The sequence below is a fragment of the Cupressus sempervirens genome, chromosome 5 (genome assembly GCF_028749045.1).
Source record: "Cupressus sempervirens isolate cs-2001-9-10 chromosome 5, ASM2874904v1, whole genome shotgun sequence".
Taxonomy (NCBI): Eukaryota; Viridiplantae; Streptophyta; class Pinopsida; order Cupressales; family Cupressaceae; genus Cupressus; species Cupressus sempervirens.
This window is the reverse complement of record NC_143122.1, coordinates 707429032-707447043: the sequence shown is the minus strand read 5'-3', so window position 1 is coordinate 707447043 and position 18012 is coordinate 707429032. Positions and strand designations below refer to the sequence as shown.

At 33.0% G+C, this 18012-nt stretch overlaps 1 pseudogene; it reads right to left on the bottom strand.

The window, feature by feature from the left end:
* Window positions 1-9558: 9558 nt before the first annotated feature.
* On the bottom strand, window positions 9559-12402 carry LOC149557948 (nuclear pore complex protein NUP98A-like; annotated as a pseudogene).
* Between the last annotated feature and the right edge of the window lie 5610 nt (window positions 12403-18012).

Here is an 18012-nt window from a genome sequence, read left to right as displayed (position 1 = left end):
AGGGATCCTAGGACCCCTAGAGACATATATCATTTGTAAGAATGGGTAGAAAGGGGTCATAGGTAACCCTATGACCCATTTCAACCCATACCATATGATCCATTTCAACCCATTCTATGACAAGATACATCCTGAGGTATCCTAGGGCCCCTAGAGACATCTCATTTATTCAAATGAGTTGAAAGGGGTCATAGGATACCCTATGACCCCTTTTCAGCCCATTCCATGACAATATACATCTCTAACATTCCTAGGACCCTAAAGGACATATTTTTTTGAATGGATCGATGACCCCTTTCGACCCATTCCATGACAAAAAATGTTTCTAGGGGTCCTAGGACCCTTAGGAACATATCTCATTTGTTTGAATTGGTTGAAAGGGGTCACAAAATACCCTATGACCCCTTTCAAACCATTCTATGATAATATATGTCCCTAGGGGTTTTAGGACTCCTAAGGATGTGTCATCTTTGTTTGAATGGGTGGAAAGGTGTCATAGGGCATCTTATGATCCCTTTCAACCATTCCATGATAACATGCATTCCAAAGACCCCTAGGACCCCTAGGGGCATATATAATGTGATTGAATGTGTTGAAAGGGGTGATTGGGTATCTTATGACCCCTTTCAACCAATTCCATGACAAAATATGTCTCTAGGGGTCCTATGAGCTCTAAGGAAATATCTTGTTTGTTAGAATGGTTTCAAAGGGGACATAGGGTATTCTATGACCCTTTCCAACCCATTTGATGAAAACATATGTTCTTAGGGGCATATCTCATTTATTCAAACGAGTTGATACCCTATGGCCTCTTTCAACCCATTCAATGACAATATACATTAATAGGGGTCCTAGGACCCCTAAAGACATATGTCATTTGTTTGAATGGGTTGAAAGGATCCATAGGGTACCCTATAACCCATTTCAACCCATTCCATGATAACATACATCCCTAGGGGTACTCAGACCTCTAGAGATATATCTCATTTGTTCAAATGGGTTGAAAGGGGTCATAGGGTATTCTATAACCCCTTTTGACTCATTCTATGACAACATACATCCTAGGACCCATAGGGGCATATCTCATTTGTTTGAATGGGTCAAAATGGGTCGTAGGATATCCTATGACCCCTTTTAATCCATTCTATGATAAAATACATCTCTAGGGGCCCTAGGGGTCTTAGGGACATATATCATTTGTTCAAATGATTCAAAAGAGTCATAGGGTATTCTATAACCCATTTTGACCCATTATGTGACAACATACATACCTAGGGGTCCTAATACCCCTAGGTACATATATCATTTGTTCAAATGAGTTGAAAGAGGTCATTGGGTATCCTTTGATCTTTTTCAACCCATTCCATGAAAACATGTGCTTATAGGGGTCCTAAGACCCCTAAGGGCTTATCTCATTAGTTCAAAGGGGTTGAAAGACATCATAGGGTATCCTATGACCCATTTTGACCTATTCCTTGCCAACATACATCCCTAGGAATCTTAGAACCCCCAAGGACATATCTCATTCATTTTAATGGGTTGAAAGGGTTTATAGGGTATCCTATGACCCCTTTCAACCCATTACATGACATCATACATCCCTAGGGGTCCTAGGACCCTTTGGAACATATTTCATTCATTTGAATTGGTTGAAAGGGGTTATAGGGTATCGTATGATGCTTTTCAACCCATTCCATGACAACATATGTTCCTTGGGGTCCTATGAGCCCCTATGGACATATCTCATTTGTTTGAATTGGTCAAAAGGGGTCATAGGGTATTCTATGACCCCTATCGACCCTTTCTATGATAATATATCACCTTAGGGGTCCTAGGACCCCTAAGGACATATCTCATTTGTTGTCAAAATATGAGTTCGATAAGTAATTATTACTTATTTTAAAATGAAGATATCTATAAAGTGTTGATTTACATATTGATTGAAAAATGACTAAAACTTTCAAACTGTAAAACATTGTTGAAGTCTGAAAGATGTCTCACATTCTATTCTTAGTCTAATATAATAAAAAATAAATTTAAATTTGATAATGTTTTGAATTAGTTAAGGTGATTTGACATGAGCCTTTTGTTTTCCTAGAAATGTTGTAGTAAAAAAATCATAATTAATTATTTTCTTGGAATAAAAATACCAAAAAATGTGTCACATCTAGACATGAGTCTACTTCTTATATCTATAATTTTATAAAAAAATAAATTATTATTTGATTTTGATTATGATGGTCAAACATACACCTATTTCTTATTTTTGTCCTAAAATTTTTGTACTACCACATTAAAATACAATTTTTTTGACCAATCAGATTAAATTATTTTTAGATAAGACCTAGTAGTTTAGATACTACATTCAATTTCCAATAGATTTTATTCTTACAACTTTTTAATATAAACTTCACAACTAGTTCAAAATTGCACCTCAGGTAGACATAAACCCGATTTGTTAATTTTACACTACCACTTAAGGGTATAGTTTGGCCCACCATGATCCTTCACATCCACATAATCTTATGTGAACTGATTCCACCAAGCAGGAAAAGAGATTTACACAAATTGAGGAAATGATTTTGTAAGATTTATTTGTAAAAGTTATTTGATTGTTTATGATTCCAAGACAAAGAAGGCTAATGAAGTAAGGGAAAATAAAAGTATGGAACAAGGACTATTATAGATTGTTGATTTTGATCTATTATATATTCTAGATGTTTCCTAAACCCTAATTAGGTCAAAGATCGTAAGCAACAAAAAGTTATCTATTTAAGGACCTACAAGGAATAATTTATTGATGATGATAATGTTGCTACTGTTGTGGTTACTATTGTGAAGTCAAGAGAGGGTTACACTAAATTCTTATAAAGGAAATTCTACTATAGATCAGAGTTCTAAGCAACATAAGGAAGGATTTGTTATATCAAACACTTGAGGTGATAAATCAGTGAGCAATAGAGGGATCTAAACAAGCAAAGCAAGTTATTACTATACAAATTAGTTTTCCTACTATTTTCTTATCATTGTAGTAGTTAAATCCTTTAATAAGGTAGACTTAACAATCTAATTGCAAATCTATTAACTGAATACACACATTGTATTATGTTATGAAATCCTTGAAAAAGGTATATCTTCACAAATATGATTGAATTACCCCTAACAGTGTAAGTCACCAGAAGTGACACAACATTGTATCCTTAACAAGGTAACCTCATACTGTAGTAGTGAAGGGTTTGTGAATACCATCCTCATTGTATTTTTCCCTCTAAACAAGGGTTTCTTGCATGAACAAATCACTATGATATGTGTCATGTGATTGATTTATGTTTACATGCATATATGGTGATAAATTAGTTAAATTCACTTGCAATACAATGTTTAGGTAATGTATGTCCATATCTACTGAGTGAATTCACTACATGGGGCTAATAAGATTTGAAAGGATATAAAAGTTTAAGAGGATACTGATTCACCCCCCTCTAAGCATCATACCTTTCTTAAATAATCTAACAATTGGTATTAGAGATAGTTCTTATATTAAGTGGTTTCACCACCTTAGAGAAAAGATTCAAGATATGAAAAGATATAGGCTTGACAAGACCATTGAGAATTGGAAATAGGACTAAAGGATGGCCCTAAATCAAATTAATGAGATGAAGGAGATACTATAGCAGTCATTGAATGAAAGGAAAGAAATTGTTGAAAAAATAAATGACATAACATATCAGGAGGAAGTGATTGAGGAACTATCTAACGAAAGCATGTATCATGAATTTAATGCTACTATATCTGATATGATGGAGATAAAACATGACCTTATAGATCAGATTAAATCAATGAAAAGAGAATATGAAGTGTAATCTACAAGGATGTGTGAAGTTTTGGAACAAATGAGACAAGCTAAGGATGAGAAAAAAATGATTGAAGAGGATAAGAGACAGACCACTGCAAGAGTGGATGCTAAAAATAAAGAAATTATGAGGTTAACATAGAACAATTATGATATGGTAAACCAATTACTCAGTGAGAATCATGAGGTAGACATAAAGATGGAGTAAGTTATTGAACTGAGAGCTGGGAATGAAAAGTTAAAGAGTGAACTAACATCATAGAGACACCAATGAAAGGTTGAAGAGATCAGAAGAAAGTACAAGAAAATTAGATGACAACTAAGAGGACAAAGGAAATTCAGAGATACTCTAGGATTAGGTTATACTAAGCATTCCACTACAGAGCAAGGAGAATCATCTAAGAAAGCCAAACAAAGGAATGTCTATACAAATTCCTATTGGGTGGTCTAGCCGCTCCTTAATGGATCATTGCCATTATGACTCACTAATATTTAGTTATATATTTGTGTGGTTCATTGACCCATACTAGAACAACCAAACCTAATGAAAACAAATCAATATTAAGAAACATTGTTAACAAGTTTTCTAATGATATTGACATCCCTAATTTGGTTGTAGTTACAATGAATGTGCCTAAAATTAATGTTGGTAGGCCTCCATGTCTTATGATCAGTGTAATTCTGTGTGCTCTAGCCTTTCCATGGAATGCTTTAATGAACAACCTTGCCAATGTTATCATACATGGAGCTAATAGACACAAATAGTTATAAGGCCCTCTTCCATGGGTAGCATGGTTTGAGGAATAAAGTTGTTGAACTAGTTCTAATTGTTTCCTTTTTTATTATGTAATATTTTTATTGGTCTAATGTTATACTTGATGCTCTGAATGAACTACATATCAATTTACTTGGTTTGGCTTTCTCTAAACTCAGTTGGTATTATGATACTCATATCATGTAGCAAACTTTTAATTATATCTAATAGAATTTTTATTTTATTTTATATTTTTAAGGGAATACTAGTCCAACCCTCCCCTCTTAGTATCCTAGGTGTTCAACACAGAGAAAAATATTCCATGGTGAAATGGAGAACATAAAATACACCCCACCATCTCTTTCAGGTTGTCCTCCATATATATGCCACCTGTCCCTTTTTCCTAGAAGACTACCACTATATCAAATAAACTAGGCCTCTCTCAAGCACATGTATAGTCTAACATTTAGTACACATACACATCAAAGAAAAGAGAGCACATGTGGTGATACTATGTGATGCATTAAGGGCATATGGTAAAGGCTTTAGGTCCAATGATTCCAAGTACAAAAAAAATGTAACAATTTTTTATAAATATACCAAACATCATCTTGAATAAATAAGATCTTATGATTAAATTATTTTTCCATGATCTTAGTAACAAGTGATTAAAATAACAATTCTAGGAATCCAGAAATAAGTCATTTTAGAGAATGATTTTATTCTAAATTGTTGAAGTGTCCAAACATTCTCCAAAAATATTTTTGTTTTATTTTTCTTTAATTTTTAACAAGCACATATTCTTAATTTATTCATGATTTAATATTAACTCATGATTTGATATTAGTTTTCATGACAACACTTATAAATATAAAGTTTTTGTCAAAATTCTAAATATAATTATTATATTAAAATATATCTTAAAACACAAATAACTAACTATGTTTAGACAAATTTCATTTTAAATATTTTAAAAATTACTTATTTAATTCACATTATATACCATTTCCAACATGAATATGTAATCAAATATAATTTAATAAAATTTAAAATTATTAAATTATTAAAAATATTTATATATAAGTAGATATTTTCTTTCTAATTTTTGAATTTTTTTTCTATTCCATTGAATATTTTTCTTTTCCATTCCACCTAAACTTTGATACATTATCCATGCATAACATCTAGTTCTTAGACTTTGAACAATTCTATGAATGTCTATAATGTGTTTTATTTTCAAAATTTAAAAATATTAGTGTTTTAATAAATCTTTTCAATGCAAATAAAATAGCTATAGATTCTATGAAAACCAACGTAAATTAAGTTTTAACTTTTTTATGTCAAAAAATTATAAGAACAAAATCTACATTAATACATTATCTCTACTGTTGGTAGGGTGACACTCCTGCAATCTGTGATTCAAGCCCTTCCCATATATAGAAGCATGGTTCAGGTTGCCCTAGTGTATTTTCTTAGGGTCTGTTTGGTTCCTGGAAGATGACCAGAATTGGCTTTTTCAAAACCCAAATTTGAAAATTTGTGCGTTTGTTTCAAAATTTGCAAAATGGAATTAGCATACGAGACTTCTAGTTTTGCCTCAAAACTAGGTTTTCCAACTTCCTAAAAAAAGTAGGAATTGAAAATCAAAACTTGGTTTTGTTTTTTAAGGAGTGTAAAAACAATAGATTTGATTACTTTTTGAAATTTTCCTTCAACTCAAAGCTTACGCATAAAAATGTGTCTTCATGCACATCTTCCGAGTGAAACAAACAATTTTAGTAAAATTTCAAAAATTGGAATGAAGATATACAAAACCTTGATTTGGCTAAACCACGGTTTGTAGAAATTTGGGTTTTTTAAATTCCACGAACCAAACAGACCCTTAAGGAATTTGATGCTCTCTGTCACCAATTTCTTTGGAGCGACAATTTGCAAAATACCAAATGGAGCCTCATCAATTGGGATACTATTTGTAGGCCAAAAAAGGAAGGAGGCCTCGATCTTCGTTCTGCTATCTTGTGCAGTCAAGCTCTTGCTACCAAGCTCTATTGGTGCTAGTGTTCTAGTCAGTCTCAGCTTTGGGCCCATATCCTATCACACAAGTATTTACCTGGTGTTGAACCTTCAGATATTTCCAGGTTTTCTCTTGAGGGAAGAGGCTCTATGGTGTGGAATACCCTCAAGATTGGTTCTCACTTGGTGAAGAGAAGTCAATTTTGGATCTGTAACAGAGGCACTAAGGCCCTATTTTGGAGTGATTCTTGGAATGGGCATCCTCCTCTCTTATCCTCTCATCCACACTTGCAGTCTCTTTGTGATTTTTTCCTTTCTAATGGATGGAATAAGGTGTCTCATTATAAAGAGGCTTATAACCCAAGCCTTGCTGTGGGTTACAGATGAAAGAATTCTTCTGACTGGCTATTGGGTGGCTCTCTAGGGGATCGGTTGGAACTATCTCAGATATTGGCTTCTAGGGAGTGTAACTCTTTGCAAGAACCTAATTTTTTGGCTTGGGGAGGTGCTTCTTTTGGCAAGTATTTTGTTTCTTCAGGGTACCTTGTGTCGACGAAGCAACTTTTTGACTAGGTGGAGGTCTCTTGGTGGAAGAAAGTTTGGAATAGTTTTTCATGGCCTAAGTGTAACTTTTTCCTCTATATTTTAGTTTACAATCATTGTCTTACTTGGGGGAATCTTTGCAAGTGAGGCTTCTAGGGGCCTTCCATCTTTGTTTTATTACGCAATAGTGAAGAGACTATTTCTCACCTTTTTTTCCTAGTGCCCTTTTGCAAAATAGATTTGGCACTTCTGGTGGAGTCTGTGGGGATGCACGTGCTGGCATGTTTCCTCTTTGTCTGAATTCTTTGATTGTTTGGGTCATCCCCCTTCTAAGACTTCTTTTCTTTATCTTGCTTGAACTATTGGCCCTTCCCTTATTTTATGGCATGTTTGGCTTGAGAGGAATATGAGGATCTTTCATGATGTGCAGTTTGAGATGAGACACTTGTGGGGGAAAATTGTTAATTCTCTTCATGAAACACTCCTACATAAATGTGACATTGGTGGAGGTTTGGATCCTAGAGATGTTGGTATTTACTCACGCTTTTCCTTTCCTCTTTAGGGTGACACTCCCTCGGTCCCCCACAACCGCTCTGGGAATAGAGCTAGGTAACACTCTCAGCGTGCTAATTGTGAGGGGCATTGGACTCCTTCCGAGGCTAGAGTTCTTAAAATCAACACTGATGGTTCTTCTCAGGAAAATCCTAGTTCGACTGGTATTGGGGGAGTTGGGTGTGATAGTTCTAGTGATATTTAGTTTTTGTTTTCTATATACAAGGCTTACCATACTAATAACCTCATGGAAGCCCTGGCTATCTTGGTTGCAGTGAAACAGTGTTGTCATCGTGGTTGGAGATGAATTATCTATGATACTAACTCATAGGTGGTTGTGAATTTATTGAATAGAAGGAACCTTGTGCATGTGGATTGGCATTTGGATCTAGTTATTCAGCAAATCACTCAGCTATGCAATTCTCTAGATTCTGTGTCTTTTATGCATATCCCTCGTGAGTGGAATGGCGTGGTTGATTGTTTGGCTAAATGGACCTCCAAGGATGGGCCAACTTGGAATATTATTGATCATAAGATGCTTCCCCTTGATTTATCTTAGATGTCGGTTCAACTTGTGGACTAGGATAAAAATTTGTAGTTCTCTTTGTTTCTTGTGTTGTTCTGCTCTCTTTGGTACTTTACCCCTCTTTTAGTTTAATACATTATTTTCTATTCTGAGTTGCCATTTTTGGAAGAGTAAAATGTTAGAAATTTCTAAAATAATTATTACATTTTTTGTCAACAAAAGTCTCACACACCTTGCATAACAATTAAAAAAAATTGGAACGTCAATATTATAACAGTGAAATGTAACCTAGTGTAAGGAAATCTTGAGAGGTTTGGATATACTTATACTCCAAATGACATACATAGTTTCCTATATAAAAATCAACCCTCAAACGATGATGGTATCAGATTGAAGGTCTTCGTTTCATGTGCCTTTGTGCTCTTGGAAGGTCTTGTACATACCCAGTTCATGATATCCAAGTTTCATCAGCTATTGTTCATTAACTATTCAGCTTCTTCAGATATTACTTGTATTTGTTCTATGCAGATCGAATTCTCTTTCAAGCGTTTGCTCTTTGCTTCTACATTATTTTATGCTAGCTTAAATATATTCTGATCTGTTTGGGGCTTCTATGTTTTGTCCACATTTTAGATTTCTGATCTACATAATTAAAATGTATTTAGGTCTACCCTTCTTTAATTGCTGTCTTCAAGAACGGTAAATGGATTCTACATCGGTTTAAGAAAAAATTATAACATGAACAATAAAATCTTGAACTTTGAACTACCTAATTTTTTTGTCCCAAAGTTCGCAATTACTAATATCTAAGAACAGATTATAGTCAATAAACCAGTCTACGTGGGAACAACAATCTTAAAACAAGCATACAATCTTCAAAATGCACCTTTATTCGATGTGGGGAATTCCCACTAAGTTTATTTTTCTACAACATATAATGATGAATGTGAGAAAGGAGAATAGATAAAGAAATCTTTCCATTGCCAGTGGTGTAAACAATCCTGAAAATTTGAGCAAGGGTTTTTGAATAGGCCACTGATCAAAAATTAGTCTCTAGCTCAGAATAATGTGATTGAAACTACTATCATCATTAAGCTTTGGCGGTACTCGAGAGAGTTGCATTTACTAACTCCTAGGTGATCCAAAAGCCATTCTTACAGACTACAGACATTTATATTAAACAATATAGGAATGGAAACAAAAACCTAATATGTGGATTCTTGCTCTAGATCCCTTGTAATCCTCAATAGTTGAGATTGTTCACTACTTGCTCTATAGAAAGTTCATCATTTTCCTTCACCTCAGCATTGTACGACATCAATTCCATCTCTTGCTCTTAAAATATTCCACTGAGAATTTTCTCAACTTTTTCCACATCTTCTGAAACCCAGAGTCATCAAAACCATGCTTAAATTCTTCACCCATGTCTTCAGTTTTTCTTTTCAACCTTCTCTCAAATTTGTCTACTTCCATAGCCTTCTCATAATGCTGATCAACATTTTGAACATTTAATAAGGTCATCTCTACCAGTTTAGAAAGGCCCTGTTCTAGAGTTGGTATTTTCCTTTCATCAATACCGTGCTCACTGAAATGTTTCACATGGAATTTCAATTCTCCTTTAATATAATTGTATGATATATATTCTGCCCCTTTCTTTTCAGTTTTCCTTTTAAGCTTTTTCACAAATTTGTCCATTTCAGCTCCCTCTATACAATGGTGACCTGTCTTGTCATCAACGTGTTTAACATTTAACAAGGTTATCTCTGCTGATTTATTAAGGCCCTACCCTGGAGGTGGTATTTTACTTTCATCTGTATATACAAGAACCTCACACTTGTTAAATTGAATTATACTCTCTAAATCTAGTTGCCTAACATCAGTTTCTCCATAAAACTTAATAAACCCATAGCCTTTCCTTCCAACAACAAAGTACTTAACCCTGTTGCAATAGCCTGGTAAAGCAAATTCTTTTGCTGCTAGTTATTGTATCACTGGTTTGGTATAGTACTCAGGATGTTGAAGTTTGGGCATCAGTGTTTCAATATTTACAGTTACACCATGATCATAGTCAGTAGCATAATTCACACTGTCAGGCCAATTTTCTTTGGCATCTGGAAAACAACAAATCTGAAATACTAAAAAAACCTCAATATAAAAATTCCTTTGCATCTAATTACAAAAAGTTGTGACATTATATCCTAAGATTACTTAAGCAAATAAGGCTAGAAATGTTACTTCAAAGTTTCTATGCAAATGCATCAGTTTCAATTGACTGTTCCCCATTGCCATCTTTTCCCACTATTCCTGGAAATACAAACGAAATGCATCAGATAGTAATTCAAGTACCCTGAACTAATCCAGGGAGAATCTTCCAATTCCAAAACAAAGAGGGTGAAAAGGGGGCTAACCATGATAAGTAACAGGCATAGCCACTTCCTTCAATTCCATAGCTGGTTTGAGCGCCATAAAGGAGTAAGACTGCTTAGGTTGTTTAATAAATTGTGCCCTTGGATTTTCGCTAGGAATGGACAACATGTCATCTGCCTTTGGATTTCTTATTGCATCTTCACCATAAGTAAAAAATGAGACCTGTGTTGCAGCAACAGAAAAACAAGAAAAGGTTAAATTTAAATTTTAGAAACAAATTATATGATCAAACGATAGACTAAAAGTATTTGTAATTCAAATTTATTTACTTTGCGATCATTCTTTGCATGATTATATCTTTGTGATTGCATGGGGATCCTTGATCTTGGAGCTATATGTGGTGTAGGTAATGTCGTTCTTACTCGAGTAGGTTTTTCATAAACCTACATACAAAATCATTTAGCTGTGCATTGACTAATCAAATTAAAATAGGTATATGAAACAACTCTATTGAAATCATTGGTTCCATGCTTACCGACATGATAGATATTCCATATTGAATAGATGAGGTAGATCTTACACTCCGGCCAATAGACAAATGAGGCAATTGTGGGAGAGTTCCAAAAGGATAGCTTACTGGCTCTGGTAGTGTAGCTATTATGCTCTGTTGAGCACTATCACATAAGTAGATGGGAAGAGGAAATAGAGTGCCTCCAAATGCTAGAGCTGATTCTTCTCCAAAAGCAGGAGTCGATGCTACTCCCATGTGGGTAGCGCCAAATATTGAACTCAATGGTTGTTGGGACTGCCCAAGGGCTAGTGGAGTCTGGCCAAAATCAGTTGTAGAAGAAGATTGGAATTGTCCAGTAGGCTGACTGTTTCCACATAGGGCACTTGATCCAAATGCAATATGTGTAGAAGAAAATTGGAACAATTTAGTAGGCTGATTGTCTCCAAATGGGGTATTTGATCCTATTGTACCAGGTGTAGAAGATGAAGATTGGAACAGCTCAGAAGGTTGACTATTTCCAAATGGGTTGCTTGATCCAAAAGCAACAGGTGTAGAAGAAGAAGATTGGAATAGTTCAGCATGCTGACAGCTTCCAAATGGGACACTTGATCCAAATGGGAGAGGTGAAGAAGATGATTGGAATAGCTTAGCAAGCTGACTATTTCCAAATGATATACTTATCCAAATGTGGGACTTGTCCCTAACAATGGAGTTGAACCAAATAAAGATCCACCATTTTTAGAAGGTTGATCAAAAGGGGTAGCACCAAATGCTAGAGTGCTCGATTTATCAAATAAAGAGGTTGAAGATTCCTCAAGGAAGGCTAGGTTTGTACATGATCTAGGTACACCAGCTGAAGCAAATGTTGGTGTGGATTGTTCAAATGCTGGTGTGGGTTGGGCAAATGCTTGTTGGGGCTGGTCATAGTAGCTAACTGGTGTTGGCTGAGGAAAATCACCATCTACAGGTTGTTGACATTCAATATTTGGCCCACCTACAATATACAACTGATTAGTCTTAGAGCAGCATTTTGCATAGCCAATGCTAAATAATAACAACAATAATCAGACTTATTGATGCATACCTTTGTCACCCAATTCATAGTCCTCCCATCTTAGCAACTCGTGACTCTTCTTCATGTATTTTGGCATAGCTGATATAGAATGCATATCTAACAATGTAGGGCTACCCTTGCGAATCTCCATCAAATTACTAATGTTGTATGGTGTAACTCTGCTACCTAGACCATGGCCACCAATTGCACCTCCACCTAGGTTCCCCATTGTTATAGTTACTCCTAAATAATAAATAATGTGAGAGAAATGTGACAAATGTGTAGAGGCTAATAGTAGGCACCAAATTAATAAAGAATATGAATATTAATAGATGTTGCATATCCAATTTATCGGATAAAATAAAATGTTTACATACGTGAAACATTCAGAGATCAGCAAATTGAGAAAATCAAAAGTGGACTGAGAAATTGTTGGAGTGGTGCCAATCTAAATTGAGGACAAGTTGAAATTTCTAATTTAGATTGAACAAAAATATTAAAAGCTTTGCAAAGTTAAAAGAAACATACCACCAAATGTACAAGAATTCAAACTAATGGCAGGGGCAGACGGTGCATCAAAAGAACTTGCTCCAAAAATGTTGTTGGAGTTGCCTTCTGTACTTCCAGACTGCGGAGCAAAAGGACTTGTGCTCTCAGAAGGCATTGCTGCAAAAGCATTAAATGTTGTTCATAAAAAAACTTCTAAGGGTTACAAATGGTTTATTCCAGATTACAATGTATAACCATTTGCAGTTGCAAAGGCACATACTATATACTAGTAACATAATATTTATATTTCTGTACAGATTTCAAATACAAATCAATACAATCAAAATGGAAAGCTTTCATCAAATTTATAAAAATCACTACAAAAAATGGAAAGATTCATCAAATAATTAGAAACCACTAAAAAAAATGGAATGTTGTATATAAAAAACTAGCATTTTGATACAGGAATTATAACTACGCTGGTTATCTATTCTATTCTATTTTATACTTTAAATTATATTATATCAATATTGAAATCGTTGAAAAAGTAATCATATATATTTTTAATTATCAATGCTTTTCTTATATTAGTCCTGAAAATCATTATCAGTCATTAAAAAATATTCTTTAAATGAAAATTAATACTCTTGATTGCTGCCACTATATAGTCTTTTGATGTAGTAATCTTAATTTCAAACCTTTTTTTAAGGTTAAATATGTAGTAAATTTTTTCATTAAATAGTTTTATGTTTTTATGCAACTAATAAAAACCTTGAAATTCTTATATCTTATTTTAACATTGTGAGTTTAATAATTTTAATATTTTTATTAAATATATAGTTTAATGATAAATAATTGTAAAGATCTATCAAAATTTTGATTTTCTACATAAATTATAAGATATATTAGTTAATTTTTATTTTTTAAAGAAAAAATAAATTTATAAATGGTACATCAAAATTCTAAGCAACCATATAGTATAGAAAATAGTATGATCTTTTATTTATAAATTTGAAATTTTTGAATATGTTACTAATTAATGATATTAAAATGTAAGATAATGCTTCTATATTTATTATTATATATTTATATTAATTTAAAATCTTTTTAAAAATAAAACATATCAACTTGGAAACTTTAGAAACTTGTTTATTTAATTTGAAAATTTTCCATGTAAAAATTTGTATATTAATAAAAGACAAGAAAAAGTACCTTAATATTAGAGGAGTCACACCAATTCTAATATCTACACCTGTGTGACTTTTAGGAAAAGGAAGTCATAGTTACTACTTACAAAAGATTTAGAAGTTCACAAAGTTATTGCATTGAGCACTCCACTCCTAAATAGATTCCATGCCTTTAGTATTTGGTTTTTCCCCTTTAGTATTGAGATAAAAAATTCCAATCACAACATTTCATTATGGAAACACTATGATACTATCTATTAGAGCCACATTATTTGAATATTAACGATGTGTACAAAGGTTTAATATGGGTAACTCTAAACAAAGATCACATCCTTGCGTGAACAACCAACTTTCTAATTTAATTTCTTAACATTCATCAAATCTTATATATCTCTCACCAATATCCAAGGCTCAAAAAAATCTCAATATTAGTTTCTCTCTTTCTAAGAATACAAGAATGAACTTCCTGCTTTTTTATTCACAATCTAAGCCCTTAGATTATCACACATCCATAAAAAATAGATTAACAAGTACTTTGAATTCTTCATGAATCCAGAGAATAACCAAGGAAATCATATTTGATCTTTAATAATGCTTTTGGTAATTGATTATATAGTTATCCTTAATGCATAAAGACACCCAAGCACATCACCCAATTATCCAAATCCCAATTAGAGTATTATGTAAAAAATATCTTACAAGAAATTGATAGAATTGCCAACTATTCACATCTCAAAATCTTTAATTTAAATATATACTTTGTACTTTGGAACACCTTTGTTCACAAATAAATCACTTTTTCCTTGATTAAGATCACCAACCTAGATTCCCAAAGCATGTGTACTAACTTCTATTAAATCCTTTACCACCACTTATCCTATTCAATACACCATTGTTTGTTCATGGTCTTTCTCAATCACTTTTTCTAGATATTTCAAGTTTGACTTGGACCCCAATTTTTTTCTTTTCTATATGAAGAGACACCAATATTGGATGGAAAATCATGAAATGTGTGTGAAAAAGACACATTCCCTCAAGCTTTCTCATACATGTTTTAGTTTGTTTTTTCAATCTACAATCTTAACTTTTGATGTCGAATTTTATTTTTACATGTTTGAGAGTCCCCCCCAAACATCTAGATTTTGAATTCTTTTGTCAAACACAACCAAACACCTCTTGTTAATTCTTCAAACTCAACTTCATTATTAGTTGCCTACTAATTTTTTTTTTTAATAATGCTTATATACACTCCCCTATATCATTCCCCATTGTGCATCCAACACCAACCTTCCTTGTAACAACCACTTTTTTTGGGTCTTAACTAACAACTAACACATAAAAGAAATACAATTATTACTTCATTTTCATAGGAAGACAATTAAATTGGTTACGTTCATGTGATTGAAATTAAGGGTTATAATAAGTTAAACATAAATTTCATAATCATCAATGAATTTACTGTGGAAATTAAAATCTACATACCATAGAATTTGAAACTGAAATCAATCTAGGGATGCTTCTGCAAAACCTAGGTTAGTCCACAAATACCACTTAGGATCAAATGGTGATTACCATCAAATACCACTATATCAATTAGGGCATCAATTACCATTGGATCATTTAGGGCATCACATACCATTGTATCAAGTAGGGCATCAATTACCATTGGATCGTTTAGGGCATCACATACCACTATATCAAGTAGGGCATCAATTACCATTGGATCATTTAGGGCATCACATATCACTGTATCAATTAGGGCAATAACATTCAGTTAGGAAAATACACTCATATATATTATTCAAATAAATGAAGACAGAGATAACAATCCATCAGATAAACTTACCTCTTACATATAATTATATTTCACGTTATTACAGATCACCTCTTCACACTCTTTCTTGGCCATACAACCAAGTGAGTCTTAGGTGTTAGAGTAATTCAACTCTTTTTGTTGAATCTCAGCTGATGTAAGAGTATCACATATCCCATTATATCATATCACAGTTTATATGACTCAAAAATAATCTTAATGGCTTGTAAAGAAGAAACTAAAATAGTTTGATTCTAGAAATTCTTCAATAAACAGAGATGTAAGAACTTATCATGTGCAATCGGTCTTGACTTAGCACATAAAGGTTAGACTCATTGAGTATTGATTTGATATTGCAATACAAGGATACATTATGATATTTCATGGACACATTCCCACTTGCTATAATTTCAAAAGAAGATTTAAGAAGGAAAAACAAATAAAAATCTAATTGAAAGGCAGATCACATAACCTAGTCTAAAATAAAAGAATGTGAGCTTTGGCTTGACGCTAAATAGATGGTTCCTTAACGTGAGCATTCCAAATGCAATTTTCAAAGTAGAGATGAATTATGACTTTCAGCAAAGGTTGATCATGGACATAATGTTTAGAAAAGGATCAGAGGTAAATTGTGTCAAAGGAAAAATGATAATCATGTCTCGGCTTCTCTCAGCTTCCATTAATAAAAGGCATTCGATATATAAAGGCTTCCAAGAAGCCGTAACTCATAAAGAGTTAAAAGATTTGTCTTCTTCAATCACTGATATCATTTGCCAAGTATACATTTCATCCTCTAAAAGAAAATAAATAAATATGGAAAAGAACTTGAAGTTTATAAACTAGCATACATCAAATGCATAAGATCCAATATTTTTTATTCCTTATATCAACAATATACATCAAATGCATAAGATCCAATATTTTTGATTCCACATATTTTTAGCTATCATCTAAAAAATATAAATTAAATTCGGATTGCATGATGCATGTTTGTAATAGAATTCTCTTGCACCTCTCCTTTCGTTAGTTTCATATTCTCCACTTCCATTTTTTTTAACTATTAGACAATATGTGGAAAGATGCAACTGCCCATTCATCTTAAAATGCCCAACTAAATGTCAAAAAGTTTACATTGATGAATGCTTCTACTGTAGAAAGCCTCTTGACTTAATCAAAAGGATAATTTATAAGCATATATTTACTTGCACATATATATATTTATCAAGATGGCATCATGTTAAATGTTTATCCAAGGTTGTACCTTTTTAAATATGTATATTTAAATACACGTTTCATCTAGAAGATTATTTTATCTTCTTGTACACGTATTTAAATGTATGTATTAAATAGATAATATCTTGTATAAAATAATACCATGGTGTCACCTTTATTTTTATATCTATGTGCACGTACATAAATATGTTCTATAATGAAGTGATGAAAATGTCAACCATAATCCAATAAATGTATGTACTTTAATTAAGTTAAGATTATTAATGTTTTTAATATTTATCTAATAGCTCATGTGTGTCTAATGTGTGTATCATGTTATGTAGTCGCTAGGTCCTCACCCATGGTGATTCAAGATTCATACCCATTTGCCCAGTGATGGTGATGCTCCTGTGCCCAATTCCTTTTTGAAAATGCTTCCATCCCTTTGACGTGCTCCCTACAAAGAAATTCTCTGTAGTTAAATCATATTACCATAACAAGTTATTAATTATAAATGATCATAACAACTAATCGCCTTTTCAATTCCATGAATTCATGATAAATAATCAACTAGCATGTTATCTTCGTATGAAATTATAATGACTAACCATCTTACCATTTCACAGGATTATAAAAAATTTAACTATCAACTGACTTCATGTGAACCTCAACGGCTATATGAAAATTTTAAATTGGGTAAAAAATTGGTATGTAACATTCCCCATATTTCCTTCAGTAGTCATATTAAAGTTTAATTTGAACTTCCCTTCCTTTGGTGTTAACCATGTAACATTCTTCCTTTTTTATTCTTTGCCACTAAAATACTATTTGGAGTATTGATCCTTCCCCATCTTTTCTTAATATCCTTGTCCCAACTTGTAGATGCAAAATTTCCCTATTTTTGTAAGAATTAGAAACTTGGTGAATCCTCACTTTTATCTTCTAAATTAATTCTTCCTTAAAAAGGGATTGTTAAGAAAAAAAAGGTCTATTCACTTCCTTTCAAATAACTAAATTAGCATAGATGAAGCAATAGTATGGATATCATTCCATGTACAATTTTTTTGTCCACTAGGCCATCCTTGAATGAATCCTAAAAGGTTGTCTTATCTTGGATACTGTCATCCCAAAGATAGAA